This window comes from Ochotona princeps, chromosome 1 (assembly GCF_030435755.1).
Source record: "Ochotona princeps isolate mOchPri1 chromosome 1, mOchPri1.hap1, whole genome shotgun sequence".
In the NCBI taxonomy this organism is placed as follows: domain Eukaryota; kingdom Metazoa; phylum Chordata; class Mammalia; order Lagomorpha; family Ochotonidae; genus Ochotona; species Ochotona princeps.
This window is the reverse complement of record NC_080832.1, coordinates 120,345,848-120,361,995: the sequence shown is the minus strand read 5'-3', so window position 1 is coordinate 120,361,995 and position 16,148 is coordinate 120,345,848. Positions and strand designations below refer to the sequence as shown.

Below are 16,148 nucleotides of genomic sequence, written 5' to 3'. Positions count from 1 at the left end.
TAGTCAAGTGTGTGTGTAGACTGATGTGGGAGATGGGCTGAGCTGGGCCCCACACTGGTTGACATTCACAGGAGTCAAGTTGGAGTCACCTCTGGTGTGCTTTCTTTGGGGACTCCCCCAGTTGCATCACTGGACCCAGAACTTCAACCGTGGTGAAAATCACAGAGTATGTGGTCTGACTATGGAGTGCATGTGTCAGAACTAGGTCTCTATGGTTCCTGAGGCCTATGTGGTAGACAACATGCCCAGATGCACATGGGGGACATGACAACCAGTTCATTGCGGCCTACAGAGGACGTTTAGTACCATGGAGGGCAGAACAAATTGGACAGTTTTCCTGGACAAGTATCTTGGCAAATCAAGACTGTAAGGTGGACTATGTCAGCCAATAGACCTTGGAAGGATTTCCTCAATGTTAGAGCAACAAAATCAATATCATCTCAAAACTGTCAAAACCACTTAAGTAGTACCCTTGGAACATGCTCCACATCGGGGACCCTGGGATGACATAGGGTGGCCGTCCCCCATTCGCAATCACTGATGTGCTTGGGTTGCTGGAAGTAGCCCTCCTCTCTTCTCTCTCCACTTTCCACAGCTACCAGAAAGAAAAAGGAGATTGGAGGTAGTTGTCTCATCCACTTCCCTAATTCATTGACCCTCCCCATCCTAATTGGTGGTATACATGGACGTGCATCCCTCTAACTATATAAACATCATCAAAAATAAAATTTTATTATTTAAAAAAATGGGGGAAAAGGGGTTCTGCAGTGGAAACAGAAAAAACAAGAGTGGTACTTGTAACCAGGATTCACAGAACAGAGAACTCTGCCACTTCCATCTCTTTTTATAAGGAAGGGGTTAGTACCCCAATTGGATATGCAAATAGAGTGCATGTGCTCCCTGGGTGCATTGCATACGCAGCAGGTACATCCGGGGAAGGTGGGCATATCAAATTCACAGTTAAAGAAATAAAATCACATTGAAGAAACAAGAATTCCGGGTCACCTAAGTGTTGGCTAACTTCATGCCTATTTATCTCACAATACTTGGGCCCCTACTCGTGTGGATCCAGACGGAGTTCCTGACTCATGGTTTTGGCTGGGCCCAGTCCCAGCTGTTCTAGCCATCTGAGGACTGAATCAGCAGATGGAAGATTCTCCCTCTCTCTCTCTTTCCCGCTCTGTATGTGTGTCTCCCACTCTCTCTTTCAAGTAAATAATAAAACCTCTTTAAAAAAGAGAGAGAATATATTCATTGGCTTTCTTCAAAATGGCTAAAAACTAGAAACAGTTCATATGTCCATTCATGGGAGAGTGAATAAATTGCTGTATTCATAAAATGAAATATAGACTACAACAATGTAGCTGAATTTCAAAAATATGCTGAGTGGAATACCTCCAGAGAAGAGTGAATACTGTATGAGTTCATCAGAGGTTCTTGTCTACTACATACAAGAAGAAAACTGAATCTCAGGCTTGAGACAGCAGCAGTGAGCATGCTAATCAGACTTAATGAAGAGGACCATCTGACAGGCAGGTGTTTTGGAAACAACGGAGCACTCAGTCTGCACTCAGACTGAGGTTTTCGCAGATGTGCGTAAGGGACTCTCATCTGCCCTATTTCTCCTCCCTATTCCCTCTTCTGAGATATTACTGGGACAAGGGTTGTTGGGTGTGCGATTCCTGAATTTCCCTGGGGACTTATCGCCACAGTGTTATTGGACTAAACCCCCGTCAGGTGCAGGCAGCGAAGATTTTGCTAAGCTTCCCCTTGAAGGAATAGGAAGGGGGTTTTGGAACCCACTACCAACAAGAGCAGTATTTTGGATATATTTGCTGGTCTGCTTTCAAAGATTGCTTCTGTGTTTCTCCTCATTCCACCTCACCAAAATTCCCATTTTTCCTTAAAATACTCCCATCTCCTTCAACACCTCTGACAAACACAGGCTAATGTACAACTTCCTTGCTAATACATGAAGTCATGAAATATAGGTAGTCTATGAATAATAAATAAATAAATAAATAAATAAATAAATAAATAAGGTTTAGCACAGTGGCTCAACTGGCTAGTCTCCTACCTGTTATTACCAGTATTCCATATAGGTACCGGTTCATGTCCCAGCTGATCCACTTCCCATCCAGCTCTCTACTTGTGGCCTTGGAAAACAGTAGAAAATGGTCCAAGGCCTTGGAACCTTGCACCCATGTTGGAGACCCAGAGAAAGCTCCTAGCTTCAGATCAGCTCAGCTCTGAACAATGAAACCTGCTTGGGGAATGAACCAACAGTTGGAAGATCTTTTTCTTGTATTTCTCCTTCTCTCTGTAAATATGACTTTCCAATAAAAATAAATGCATCTTATAAAGATTGAGCAATATGACATCTGGAATGAGATGTGAAAATTTACTGAGAAGAGCTACATAACACACACATCTTTTAAAATATATAGTCAGCATTTTAAAAAAGATTTATTTAGGAATCAATGTGATGGCTCAACAGGCTAATCCTCCTCCCTGTGGTGTCAGCATCCCATATGAGCACAGGTTTGTGTCCTGGCTGCTCCACATCCAATGCAGCTCTCAGCTTCTGCCCCTGGAAGACAGCAGAGGCTGGTCCAATCCTTGAGACTGTATATCCACGTGGGAGAGGCTCCTGCCTCCGGGCTTTGACTCAGCTCAGCTCTGACCATTGTGGCCATTTGGATAACAAACCAGTGGATGGAAGATTTTTTCTCTAAATCTTAAAGATTTTTTTTTAAATGGAAAGACAGTTCAAATTTATGTAGAAAAGGAAAGACACAGAGAAAGATCCTCCATCCACTGGTTCACTCCCCAAACGGCTAGATCAGCCATAACTGAAACCAGGAGCCAGCAGGTTTCTCCAGGTCTCCATGTAATTGCTGGGTCCCAAAGCTTTGGGGCCATCCTCTACACCCCTACCAGGCCACAAGCAGTGGGCTGTAAGGGAAGTGGAGTAGCTGAGACACGAACTGGCACCCATATGGAACCCTGTTTCTTGCAAGGTGAAGATTTAGCTTTTGAGCCATCGTGCCAGGCTCTCCTGTTCCATTCTTGGTTCCTTTGGGGTATTGCTATCTCTCAGCATTCTAGGGGCAGGCTTACGGTCCGAGTCCAGCCACCCAAGTTACTTGGGGATATGGCCACAAGCACTGGTTCAGAGATGTGGTAAGCAAAGTCTATCAAAGCCTTCCTTGGTTGCCCCTATGCTGGCCTAGCCACAACTGCTGTGGGCATTTGGGAAGTGAACTAACAGAGGATACAGCACTCTCGCTCGCTCTCTCTTTCTCTTTCTGCCTCTCAAAGTAACACAAATTTATTTTTTTTTTAAATGGAGAGGACACAGAGACATACAGAAAGAAGGTCAGATGAGGGTAGAGAAGAGACTGAACAATGAAGACTACAAGACAGGGAGAGCGAAGACGCCAGTTTCCCCAGAGCCTCCGGAAGGCAGGAAGAAGCAAGTAGGATTCTTTGCTAGAGACCAGGGAGGGCTTGGCCCTGCCACCTTGCTTTCTAGAATTGTGACAGCCCAAGTTTCTGCTATCAATATTAGTGTCTTGTGTGTGGGGCTGTTTGATGGCAACTCTTACAGGTGCCAAGAAAGGTCCAGAGAGGAAGCACAATAACTGAGAAATGGGCACAATAATTGAGACCCTGGTGGAGTGAATGAAAAGAGGATTTAACTGCAGGGATAAAGAACACTTTATCGGGCCCGGCGGCGTGGTCTAGTGGCTAAAGTCCTCGCCTTGAAAGCCCCGGGATCCCATATGGGCGCCGGTTCTAATCCCGGCAGCTCCACTTCCCATCCAGCTCCCTGCTTGTGGCCTGGGAAAGCAGTTGAGGACGGCCCAATGCATTGGGACACTGCACCCGCGTGGGAGACCTGGAAGAGGTTCCAGGTTCCCGGCTTCGGATCGGCGCGCATCGGCCCGTTGCGGCTCACTTGGGGAGCGGATCATCGGATGGAAGATCTTCCTCTCTGTCTCTCCTCCTCTGTGTATATCTGGCTGTAATAAAAATGAATAAATCTTTAAAAAAAAAAAAAACAAAAAAAACACTTTATCTTCCCCCAGTTGCAGCCCTTAGCTTAAGGCCACGTTGGGGTGAGGCCCTCACTTCATCCCGCCACTAACATCCTGCCTGGCAGCGCACTGGTCTTCGTCTCCGAGCTCCCTCCCATCTACTCGGCCCTCATCCCGCATTAGGACGAGATGACTGTGACAGATCAACACCCTTTTTAAGGCAGCCTGCGACAACGTGGAGCCCTTCTGGCCTGGCTTGCTCGGCAAGGTCCTGGCCAATATCAAATCAGGAGCCTCATCTGTAACATGGGGTCTGGTGGACCAGCTCCAGTAGCAGGTGCTGCCCCTGCAGGAGGTATTGCGCCCACCACCACTGCCGCTCCAGCTAAGAGAGTGCAAGCCAAGAACGAAAAGTCTGGTGACGACATGGGCTTCGGGCTTTTTGATTTAGTTGGTTTTTGTTCAAAAAAAAGAACAACTTGTGGGACCCAGTGCGATAGTGTAGTGGTTAAAGTCCTCACCTTGAACGTGCCGGGATCTCATGTGGATGCTGGTTCTAGTCCCGGCAGCCCCGCTTCCCATCCAGCTCCCTGCTTGTGGCCTGGGAAAGCAGTCGAGCATGCCCCCAAAGCCTTAGGACTTGTGGGAGACCCAGAGGAAGCTCTTGGCTCCTGGCTTCGGATTGGCTCAGCAGTAGCTGTTGCGGCTGCTTGAGGAGTGAACCATCAGACAGAGGTTCTCCTCCTCTGTCTCTGTCGCTCCTCCTCTGTATATTCGCCTTTCCAACAAAAATAAATAAATCTTAAAAAAAAAGAACAACTTGTGGGGAAAAAAAGAATATTTTTGATGCAACAATATTATGATTGCAACAATAGAATTTGGGGGCCCGGTGGTGTGGCCTAGTGGCTAAAGTCCTCACCTTGAAAGCCCCAGGATCCCATATGGGCACCGGTTCTAATCCCAGCAGCTCCACTTCCCATTAAGCTCCCTGCTTGTGGCCTGGGGAAGCAGTTGAAAACGGCCCAATTCATTGGGACACGCACCCCCGTGGGAGACCCGGGGGCTGGTTCCCGGCTTCGGATCGGCGCGTACCGGCCCGTTGCGGCTCACTTGGGGAGTGAATCATCGGACGGAAGATCTTCCTCTCTGTCTCTCCTCCTCTGTGTATATCTGGCTGTAATAAAATGAATAAATCTTTAAAAAAAAAAACAATAGAATTTGGGGAGAAAATTGTTCCTGGTACAATACTTTGCTCTATGGTGAATAGTATTTACAAAATCATCACAATACAACCCTAGATATTGGCATTATATTTTTAGACTGGATCTGTAGAAGAAACAGCATTCTGTTTTTAAGAGACTTGTCATTCACAGAAAGAAAATGGTATTATCTTTGACAACAGGAAGATAAAGACATATTTGACAGAACCTGAGAAGTGGCGAGAAATGCACCACACAGGAGAGCAAGGATCTCATTTACTTTGTAAGGAATTAAGACTAGTTGTAGCACCTTTGTTCAGGACGACGTGGGCCAGGCAGGGAGGCAGTGAGGCATACAGAGCCCAGGAGTTTCCAGTAGCCCCGGTGTCATCTCATTACAGTTCAGCACATCCACTTTGTCATGATGCGCCTAAGCCTCTTCCACTAGGAAGAACACACGTACACTGTCTGCCTTCGCTTCTGAAGGTGCGCTTCAATTTCTTACATTGACTCCTGCTCCCGAGGCCATCGTTGTGGTGCAGCAGGCAAAGCTACCACCTGCAGCATCATATCCCACAGGGGTGTTTGTTCTAGTCCCAGCTGCTTCACTTCCAAGCCAGTTCTCTGCCAATGTACCTGGGAAAGTAGTGGAGGATGGCCCAAGTGGTTGGGTCCCTGTACCTGTATGGGAGACTTAGAAGAAGTTCTGGGCTTATGGATTTGGTCTGGCCATTTCCTGGTCACTACGGTCATTTGAGCAGTGAGCCAATGAATGGAAGAGCTTGGCATCTCCCGTTCCTTGTATAGCCATCTTTCAAACAAATATTTAAAAAAACTTTTTTTTATGCATCATTTATTATTTTTTAAAATTATTTTATTTTTTTATTAGAAAGTCATACTTACAGAGAGAAGGAGAGAAAAAACAGAGAAAGATCTGTTTCACTCCCCAAGTGGCCTATTTCATTTCTAGTCCACTTCCCATGTGGCCACAATGGCCAGAGCTGAGCTGATGCCAGGCCAGGAGCTTCTTACAGGTTTCCCATGTGGGTGCAGGGTCCCAAGGCCTTGGGCCATCCCCCACTGCACTCCCAGGCCACACGCAGGGAGCTGGAAGGGAGGTGCAACAGCTGAGACATGAACCGGTGCTCATATGGGATCCCAGCACATGCAAGGGGAAGGCTTGAGCCACTAGGCTACTGTGCTGGGCCCTCTTGATTTCTTGAGCAAGGTAGTGATTATATAGGAGTCTGTTTTCTGATGATTTCTTGGTTTCTACATTTATAGTGTGTGAACTTTTCTGAATGTACATTTTACTTCAATAAAAGAAATATTTAAAAAAGATGAAAATTTAGTTCAATGTCTAAGATATAGCAGCATGGTATTGTGGTTAAGCTCTTGAAAGTTGGCTTGACTCTGAAACTAATACTACTAATTGCAAGCTCTGTGCCTAAGTATCTTTTTTTTTAAGATTTATTTATTTTTATTGGAAAGGCAGATTTACAGAGCGAAGGAAAGACAGAAAGATCTTCCATCCGATGGTTCATTCCCCAAGTAGCCACAACAGCCAGAGCTCAGCTGATCCGAAGCCAGGAGCCAGGAGCCTCCTCTGGGTCTCCCACGCAGGTGCAGGGTTCCAAGGCTTTGGGCCATCCTCTACTGCTCTCCCAGGCCACAAGCAGGGAGCTGGATGGGAAGCAAAACAGCCGGGATTAGAACCGGCGCCCATATGGGATCACAAACATGCGAGGCGAGAACTTCAGCCACTAGGCTACTGTGCTGAGTTCAGTGTCTTCAACTTTTAAAAACATTTATTTTTATTTGAAAGATTTACAACGAGAAAGAAATACAGACAGAAAGATCTTCCATCTGCTGGTTCACTCCTTGAATGGTCGCAACAGCCGGAACTGAGCTGATCCAAAGCCAGGAGCTTCTTTTAGGTCTCCCACATGGGTGCAGGACTCCAAGGCTTTGGCTTATCCTTCACTGCTTTCCCAGGCCACAAGCAGGGAGCTGGATGGGAAGTGGAGCAACCAAGGCATGAACTATATGAGATGCCAGTACTTGCAAGTAGAGGATTTTCCTGTTGAGCCACAGGACTGGCCCCAGGTTCTTTTTTTTTTTTTTTTTTTTTTTTTTTTTTTTTTTTTTTTAAAGATTTATTCATTTTATTACAGCCAGATATACACAGAGGAGGAAAGACAGAGAGGAAGATCTTCCGTCCGATGATTCACTCCCCAAGTGAGCCGCAACGGGCCGATGCGCGCCGATCCGATGCCGGGAACCTGGAACCTCTTCCGGGTCTCCCACGCGGGTGCAGTGTCCCAAAGCACTGGGCCGTCCTCAACTGCTTTCCCAGGCCACAAGCAGGGAGCTGGATGGGAAGTGGAGCTGCCGGGACTAGAACCGGCGCCCATATGGGATCCCGCGGCTTTCAAGGCGAGGACTTTAGCCGCTAGACCACGCCGCCGGGCCCCCCAGGTTCTTCATTTGTAAAATGTGGAGTTGTTATGAGGATTTAATTATTTGACACATGAAAAAACATTCAGAAGAAAAAACTTTAGAAATACAAAGTGCTCAGAAAATATTTTTCATTCAGTGAAAATTATGATAAGAATGTGAAGAACAATATCTGTGGGCTGTGGCCATTTGTGGCACCACAGTAGACATACTTGCAAAATCCAATGCTGGAAACAGGCCTAGTTGGGAACTCGGGGAACTCGCCTGCTAGGCTGCAGCTCCTGCTGATGAGCACTAGAGCCAGGGATGGAGACAAGCCAGGGCAGACTGGGCTGTAGCACTCAGTGGTATGTGTGTAAGCCAGGTCTGGGAGCAGACAAGGTTGAGCCAGGCCACAGCACACACTGGCACTAGTGAGAGCCAGGATGGGGAACAAGCCAGGTTGGGTTGGACAGCAACAGCTGCCAGTTCACATGAGGGCTAGGGGGTGAGCCAGGTTGGGCTAGGCTGCTATAACCACTGGAGAGACATGGGACTGGGGACAGGTCAGGAAGAGTCAGGCTGCTGGCAAATGCTGACACTGTGGCTGGACCATCTCAGACTGGGCTGCAGCACCTGATGGCACACACAGACCCAGGGCTGGGAATGAGTTGGTAGGGGAATCTGGGGGACTTTCTTGCTGGGCAACTGCTTCTGATGAGTGTGAGAACTGGGTTTGGGGTGAGCTGGTCTAGGAGTGGGTCAGGCTGAATTAGGCTGCTGTACCAACTGGCACTTGTCTAGAGTGGGTGTGAGCCATATCAGGCAAGACCACAATACCTTCTGGCAGGTGCAAGATCCAGGGCTGGGAGCAGGTAGCAGAACTGTGGGCCGCAGCTCCCACTGGTAAACATGAGAGCCAGGACTGGGGGTGGGCCAGGCTGGATGAGGAGTAGCTCCTAACGACATCCAGGTGAGCCAGGTCTGGGGATGGGGCAGGCTGACTAAGGTGCAGCAGCCGTGGGTGTGCACAAGAGCCAGATGGGATGTGGGATGGACCAGGCTAGGCCACACATGCAAAGCCTAAGGCTGGGAGTGGGCTTGGGGAGGGTTATTGTGGATCACCCTAACTAAGCTGCAGCATTCACTGGTGTGTATGAAGACCGGGCCTATAAATAAAAATAAATAAAAATAAATTTTAAAAAGAGGGAGACGAAAAAGAAAAGCAGATTATAAATGGAGCTAGTATAGGGGCATAACAGGCTAATCCTCTTCCTGCGGAGGCAGCATCCCATATGGGCGCTGGTTTGCATCCCAGCTGCTTCACTAATGTTCCAGCTTCCTGCTCACAGTCTGGGAAAGCAGTGGAGACTAGGCCAAGCGGATGGGCCCCTGAACCCACATGGGAGACCTGACCCCCAGCTACAGATGGGCCCAGCTCTGGTTGTAGTGGCCCACTTGGGAGTAAACAACCTTTCTCTGTGTCTCTCCCTTGCTCTCTCTCTGTAATTCTGATTTTCAAGTAAAACAAAACAAAAAACCACCATCAAAACCACATCATATTGTGTGAACCCAAAATATGTGTTTTTAATTGTTTTTCCTATATCTTTTATTATTTTAGTGAATATATAATAAAGAAGCCCTTTTAAGATTAATTTATTTTTTAATTTTTTTAAAGTTTTTTTTTTTTTTTAATTAGAAAGCCAAATTTACAGAGAGAAAGAGCTTCTATCCACTGGTTCACTCCTCAAGTGGACACAACGACCCAAAGCCAGGATCCAGGACTTCTTTTGGATCTCCCATGCAGGTATAGGATCCCGAGGCTTTGAGCCGTCCTAGACTACTTTCCAGGCCACAAGCAGGGAGCTAGATGGAGCTAGATGGGAAGTGGAGCAGCTGGGATACATGTCCATATGGGATCCTAGCGTGTGTAAGGCAAGAACTTTTGCCACTAGGCTACCGTGCCGGGCCCTCAAGTAATTCACTTAAAAAAAAATTATTAGAATCCTTTAAACATTTGAGGATAATCAATGTATAGTATAAAATGAAACATTTAAAAGGCAAATGCTTTATTTTAAAAAGTCAGTAAAACCCCAAACTGACACATTTATGACTTCCTAATGTTGGCAGCTATTTTATTTCTCTTAAATCTGTAGATGCTATAGTTTAACCATATTTGGAAATAAGAGCAAACTACCTCACTTTTAACTTATTACTTAACTTTATTTTCCAGTATGACCTGTATTACTTGTTAATGTTTATTTTACAAGCTAATTGATATTTGACATTTTGTTGATTTAAGTATTAGATTTTCTTTCTCTATTTTTATCTCTACTTATTATTATTTTTTAAAATATTTATTTATTTTTAAATTTGAAAGGCAGATTATTTCATTGGAAAGATCAGATTATGGAGAGAAGGAAATACAAAGAGAAAGATCTTCATCCTCTTCTTCACTCCTCAAGCAGCCACAATACCCAGAGCTGAGCTGATCCAAAGCTAGGAGTTTCTTCCAGGTCTCCCACAAGGCTTTGGGCCATCCTCCGCTGCCTTCCCAGGCCATAAGCAGGGAGCTGGATGGGAAGTAGAGCAGCAGGGACATGAACCAGTTCCCATACGGAATCCTGGCACTTGCAAGGTGGAGGATTTAGCCATTGAGCCATCATACCATGCCCACCTTTATATTTTGTAAACATTTATTTATTTTCAAAATATAAGAGAGAGACAAACACACACACACACTCTCTCTCTTTCACACACACAAACACTATATTCTGTCTGCTCGCTCACTCCCAAATGTCTACACAATCTAGGACTGAGCCATTTGGGGAGTAAACCACGGAATGGAAGACCTTGCTCTATAACTTTCAAATGAGTAAAATAAATTTTAAATAAAATGAAATTTAAGAAGAGATATCTGCCTTTCAACTAAAAGCTAAATATTAAAAAAAAGATGAAATATTGTCATTTGTAGCAACACAGATGCAACTGGAGGTTATGTTAAGTGAAATAATTCAAATACAGAATGATAAGTATCACATGATGCCACCCATAAATGGAGTCTAAATAAAAGGTGATCTCATAGAAGCTAAAAATATAACAGTGATTACCAACGGGTGGAGAAAGACATAGGGAGGAGTGGGGGAATGCTTGTAAGCAAGTACTAAGTACTTGGGGAACTGTTGTACACTAGGTAACACTGGTAGAGTATATCTTTATGTGTAAAATAACTGAAAAATTATTTTGAGTGCTTCTCATAAACCGTTAAATGTTTGAAGAGAGATATTTACCCTAGTTGGTTGTTCATCAATGTATACATGTGTCAAAACAAAGCAGAGCAGGCACAGAGGCAGAGGGCAGCATGTAGAGTTTCCACATGCTAGTTTACTTCCCAAACGCCGGCAGTAGCTGGGGTTGGGCCATGCTCAAGCCAGAAGCCCAGGACTCTGGCCAGGTGTCCCAGCTCACAGGTGTCAAGGCGGCACAGCAGCGTGCACGTTATCAGGAATCTGGACTTGGAAGGGCCGCCACTCAAACCCTATGTGAGCTCTCCAGGCCGTATCTTGACCATTGCTCCAAAGGCCAATCCCTAAACTTCCAATTGTTTTATTTTGTGAACTGTAACCAAGTCCAGACACCCCTCTCCTGTTTTGGTAATAAGAACATTTTAATTTAGATTCATCTCTTTACATTTATTCAGGTCAAAATATCAATCTCTGTGTGTGTACTTATCAAAGATTTGTTTATATGAAAGGCAGAGTGACACAGAGAAAAAAGATCTTCAATCCACTTGTTTGATGCCGAACTACACACCAAACTCGTTGGAGGCATTGTATAGAAGTTGTGGTATGATTCAGGTGAGGATCAACAAAGGCTGGTAGGACCACCATGCATTAAGCACCAGTTTGCCCAAAAGGGCTTGAAACTTTAAAAGAATGTAGTGGATGACTTAAAAGGACAGCAGAAGGCACTGTAACAGAGATTTTGGGCCTGGTGCGACAGCATAGCGGCTAAAGTCCTCGCCTTGAATGCGCTGGTATCCCATATGGGTGCTGGTTCTAATCCCGGCAGTCCTGCTTCCCATCCAACTCCCTGCTTGTGGCCTGGGAAAGCAGTCAAGGACGGCTTAAAGCTTTGGGATCCTGCATCCACATGGGAGACCTAGAAGAGCAACTGGCTCCTGGCTTCAGATCGGCGAGGCACTGGCCATTGAGCTCACTTGGGGAGTGAACCATCAAACGGAAGATCTTCCTCTCTGTCTCTCCTCTGTGTATATCTGCCTTTCCAATAAAAATAAATCTTTAAAATTGTATATAAAGTAAAAAACCAAGGAATTATAACAGAATTCCTTAAACAAGAATTTGTTAATCTTAGGGCCCGGCGGCATGGCCTAGCGGCTAAAGTCCTCGCCTCGAACACGCCAGGATCCCATATGGGCGCCGGTTCTAATCCCGGCTGTTTTGCTTCCCATCCAGCTCCCTGCTTGTGGCCTGGGAAAGCAGTGGAGGATGGCCCAATGCTTTGGGACCCTGCACCCACGTGGGAGACCTGGAAGTGGTTTCTGGTTCCTGGCTTCAGATCGGCACAGCACCGGCTGTTGCGCTCACTTGGGGAGTGAATCATTGGACGGAAGATCTTCCTCTCTGTCTCTCCTCCTCCTCTCTCTGTATATCTGACTTTGTAATAAAAATAAATAAATTAAAAAAAAAGAATTTGTTAATCTTAAATAATTTTGTCTTATGTTCCACAATAAAAAATAATAAACTTTGCACTGGTTTGTTAAAAAAGAATTCAAACAGTTTTAGAAGTTTTGCCCTTTGTGAGGGGCCAGGGAATACTTCCTTTTCTCTTCCCTGAGGAAGCCACTGACGGGGCTGCCACACACCTGCTGGGGCGGGGGGGGGGGGGGGGGGTAGTTTTCCACTGTCAGCACAGTGGGTGCCCTCTGGGCAAGCTGTCCTTTGTTCTTTCCTTCTATTTACATAACCTTCCCATAGTCTAAATTCCGACTTGGCAGAAAGACTACAGTGTGAGTGGCTCTAGCAAGCTACAGCTGAAGGCTTAGGTACTTGAGTTCCCACCACCCAGGAGGGAGCTCTTGATTTAGGATTTCAGCATAGTCCAGCCCTGGCTATTGTGGTTACCTGGGGAGTGAACCAGCAAACGAAAGATCTTTCTATGTCTCTCTGTCTTTCAAATAAGTACATTCTTTACTTAAATAAATAAGGTGGCATCTGATGTGATGTCCTATAAGCTGTCATGGTGGACCGAAGTAGGACCTGGGCCTTCTTAGGTTGCCAGTCCAGGGTCTGCTTCCTGAGCGTGGTACCTGAGTAGCCATTGAAAAGGACCCAATGCTTGGCTTCAATGTGGGCAATAAATTAATTTTTAATTCAGGCTCCTGCCTCCCTCAGAGATAAAAAATACCAAGAGGAACTGGTATCCCATGCAAAGAGGAACAGAGTTTCTTTGGCAGTGAGGGAATAAACAAATGTTCATAGACTGGGCTGCCTCACGCAGAAAGATGCCCAGCGTGAATGTGCCAGAGTTGCCCATAACCTAGACAGAAAGGAAGAACTGATAACTGTACCCATGGGAGAGGTCTATCCAAGACAGCTTGGCACAGACAGGAACAGTAATGAGACTGCATTCCAGGGTGGGAACGTGGGCCTCTCCTGACTACCACCACAGTTTATAAGGAATGGGTGGTAGCTCAATTGGATATGCAAACAAGATGGGGTCTGCGTGGGACAAGATGTGCCCTTGTCCCAGGTGTGGCGGGTGCATACTAAGAAGTAAGTGTTTCAAATCAACAGTTAAAGAGACAGTGTTACATTGCAGAGGTATAAGAGTTAACGGCTTGCCTCAACTTAACTGGTTATACCCTGTTGGTTTTATGCCTGATCCTGAAATTATTCATGTAAATTTTTTAAAACAAAGGGTTCACTTTGTACTGTCCCTCTCAGTCATGCCCAACACCTCTAATTGTATTCACTGCCACATTACTCCAACATATAACCCAGCTTTTAAGAGGAAGCCCTCACTTTCAATTGCTCTTCCTCCTTTTCCTCCTCCTCCCCCTCTTATTTTTCTCCTAAAAAAAAGCTTGCTTGCTTGATTTATTTATTTATTTATTCATTATTTGAAATATAGAGTTATAGAGAAAGAGCTCTTCCATCCACTGGTTCACTTCCCAACGGCTTCTACAGCCAGAGCTGGGAGTCAGGAGTTTCTTTCAGGTCTCCTGTGTGAGTGCAAGGGCCCAAGCATGTGGGCCGTCCTCTGCTGCTTTTCCACCTCACTAGCAGGGAGCCGGACCGGAAGTCAAGCAGCCAGGACTCCAGCTGGTGCCCACGTGGGTGCTGGCCGCACAGAGGTTTAGCTTCCAGAACATGTCCTTGGTCCCTAAGTTCGTTCTCAATTTTAGGTTTTGGAGGACTGTTCTTGCAGACTCAGCCACACTCTTCTCACTTGAGGGAAGCTTTTGTATAAACCTTTAGCAATTCTTCACTCCTGACAAGATGCTCTGAATTTGCATTGCTTTCTTCAGACGTCTCTTTCTCTTCATTCTCGCTGAGATTATTCACAATTTACAGCTTGTTTCAGTAACTTTAAAAAATGCTTTTGGAGTTTGAAGTCATGGGATATATCAATCGTTTTCTTCAAAATTTAATTTTTATAAAAAGGGCTTTATAAAAAAAAAGATCTTTATTTATTTGAAAGGTAGCACTACAGAGAAAGAGAAAAGGGGGAGAGAGAGAGAGAGAGCTCTTCCACCTGCACCTGCTGGTTTACTCCCTAAACCGCCACAACATCAAGACTGGAGTGTGCTGAAGACAGGAACCTGGAGCTTCCTCTGGACCTCCCACATGGTGTAGGGGCTCAAGCACTTGGGCCATTCTTCACTGCTTTCTTATTGGAAAGGCAGATTTAGACAGGAGAGACAAAGATCTTCCATCTGTTGGCTCACTCCCGAGTAGCTACAACAGCCAAAGCTGAGCCGATTCAAAGCCAGAAGCGTTTTCTGAGTCTCGCACGAAGCTGCAGGGTCCCAAGGACTGAGGCCGTCCTCTACTGCTTTCCCGGACCATAAGCAGGCAGGTGGATGCGAAGTGGAGCAACCAGAACAGGAACTGGTACCTATATGGGATGCCAACGCTAGTGGGCGGAGGGATTAGCCAATTGAGCTATCTTGTAGTACCCAACGTCCATGTTTTCATGGTGTTTCCCTCCCTTAAATCCCAGGGGAAGCAGGTACTTTCTGGGAACGGGGCATTTTGATTGATGAGTAGAAGGATTGCATCACAACTGGGTGCTTGTAGAGACTTCTAGGTCATGCAGACCTAAACTAGTTACCTAGTCATAATACATGGAACTCACAAAAGCAGAGGCCTGCAGAACTCAGGCTGTTTCAAACATTCCCTGGAGTTTATGGATTGTTCATTTTAGAAGTCCCAGGAGCCCAAATGACTGGGCAGATACTGTAGTGTCACCATTTTCAGGCCTGGCGTTATCTCCTGCCTTGGTAATGTTCTTGGTCTTGCTATCTGTAGAAGCCTTCCTAAACACACTCTGAGCTGCAGCCTTGGCCTCTTCCTGAGCAGGAGCTTGCTTCTGCTACCGCGTGGGCTTCAAGCCTGCTGTCTCCTAGCTTCTTCCTAGCTTTTCTTCTCCACCCGGGGAGAAGGCAGAACAGGGCACACCCTGATTCAGACCCTGAGGGCTGAGTTGTCTGTAGAGTTTTCAAAACAAAACTGGTCAATTGGTCAGCTTTTCTTCTTCTTCCTCTTTTTTTTTTTTAACAAAACAACCATTCATTTTATTTAATTGAAAGGAGTGAGAGAGAAGGAGAAAGAGACTGTGCTCTTGTCTGCTGGCTCAATTCCCAAATGCCTGATATGGGTTAAGTCAAACCCAGAGGGAGAAAATACAGTGCAGGCCTCCCATGGATTGAGCCAGCACCTGCTGACTCCAGAAGTGGGCATTACCAGGAAGCTGGGGGCAGGAGCAGAGCCAGATCTTGAACCTGGAACTCTGATATGGACATGGGATGCAAGCATCCTAAGTGATAGCCCAGGTGCCAGGCCAAATGTCTGCCCTAGTTCATCTGATTTTACCCATTACTAAAATCAAACAGATACAAGAATCCTGTTTGGCAATGCTAAACAGTGACCCATAAAACACTCTTTCCCGAAAAGAGTGACTTGCTGGCCAGGATATTCAACAGAAATAGTTACTGTTGAGTCTTGCAATTGGTATATTTGTACTATCCCTTCCTGGATAAACAATGTAGAATGCTATTCAGGAGGGAACTCAGAGAACACTGGTATATTTGGCCCTTTCATGCCCAGCCAAACACACAAAAGGTCTGGAGCAGAAGTTTCTAGCGGAATCTTCCTAGGTCACAATGTGTCCACTCCTTGAGGTTCTGTAGCTCTGCCTTTCAACACCAGGTGCCAAACAGATAAAACTA

At 45.8% G+C, this 16,148-nt stretch overlaps 1 pseudogene; it reads left to right on the top strand.

Moving 5' to 3' along the window:
- Positions 1 to 307: 307 nt before the first annotated feature.
- LOC101521647 (large ribosomal subunit protein P1-like) lies at positions 308 to 5,723 on the top strand (annotated as a pseudogene).
- The last annotated feature ends 10,425 nt before the right edge of the window (positions 5,724 to 16,148 follow it).